This window comes from Pediculus humanus, genomic scaffold (assembly GCF_000006295.1).
Source record: "Pediculus humanus corporis 1103172108298 genomic scaffold, whole genome shotgun sequence".
Classification (NCBI taxonomy): domain Eukaryota; kingdom Metazoa; phylum Arthropoda; class Insecta; order Psocodea; family Pediculidae; genus Pediculus; species Pediculus humanus.
The window spans coordinates 569,265-570,721 of record NW_002987867.1 but is presented as its reverse complement, the minus strand read 5'-3'; positions in this window follow the sequence as shown (position 1 = coordinate 570,721).

Genomic DNA, 1,457 nt, shown 5'->3' with positions numbered 1-1,457 from the left:
AAGCAACTGATCCTAGATATTTCAAGTAAAGTAGGTGCTTAAAAGCAACTGATCCAAAATATTAATTAAAAGTAGGTGCAGAAAGCAACTGATCCTAAATATTTCTAGTAAAGTAGGTTGCAGAAAGCAACTGATCCTAAATAATAATTAAAAGTAGGTTGCAGAAAGCAACTGATCCTAAATATTTTCAAGTAAAGTAGGTTGCAGAAAGCAACTGATCCTAAATATTTTCTAGTAAAGTAGGTTGCAGAAAGCAACTGATCCTAAATATTTTCCAGTAAAGTAGGTTGCAGGTAAAGCAACTGATCCTAAATATTGTCCTAATTTCCCAAAATTAAACGGGATGTAAAGTAGGTTGTTCAAAAAAACAACTGATCCTAAATATTTCCCACAATCAAATGGGACATTTGAAAGATCCCATCTCACTCAAAAGGATTCCTTGAAAAATTAAATAAATAAGAAATAAAACAAGTGGACGAATTTATATCCTTCACTAAATCTTCTTGTAACTCTTACGTCCACTCCTCCTTGGGATAGTATCCTAATAAATATTTAATTGATGATAAAAACCTTTAATTCCAAGTTCCCTAACGAAGGAACTGACGATAAATGACTCACGAAATATATTAATAAACTACTATACTAATAATATAAAACAAAAAATTATTCTTTTATCCAACCTCAAGTCCTTTACCTCTAATGAGCAATAAAAAAAATTCCATTACTAGGAAAACCTCAATTTGTCTGGACTGACAACTCACTTGGAATATCTATGCGAAAAAGTAACGCATATGTCTTCGCTAAAATCTTGTAAAATCAAGACTCTCACAAAGGGATTACACAAAGAAACACCTGAAGAGTGCTTAAGATTTAAAAATGAGTCTAATCAATCAAAGAATAAACAAGAAGAAGAAAAGAAGAGAAATTACCAAAAAGTTCAAGAAAAACAAAAACAAATTTTAACCTAATTAATATAATAAAAAAAATTTGTTTCCTTTTAAGGGGGAAGGTGTTGTGATCCCAACGAAATCTGGCCAACAACGAGGGCATCTGTTTTAAAATTTATATTATGGATATTTATTTGTTTATTCCAAATCAAATCTATCCGCTTGAGAAGTTTTAATGAGAGTATTTGTTTATTATTTATAAGCGTGACATAATTAACGCGGACATTATTTGTTTACTCAACATTCTGGAACACGTTCTTTCCATTAAACTGGAATAGCGAACAAAGACCATATTCATCCCTTAAGAAGGAGATGATAGATTTATTGGTCACTTCAAGTGTAACAGATGCATCGATTGTTTTAGTCTTCATATAAATAGTGGGCCTCTGCACCACGTCTTGGTCTTTCGACATCAGTCCGTCAGTCAGAGTCTGCCTGGTTGTGTCTATCGCATAACGTTAGGGACAGTCAGTGCATCTTAGGTTGGATTCAAGAGCATCAGATTCTATT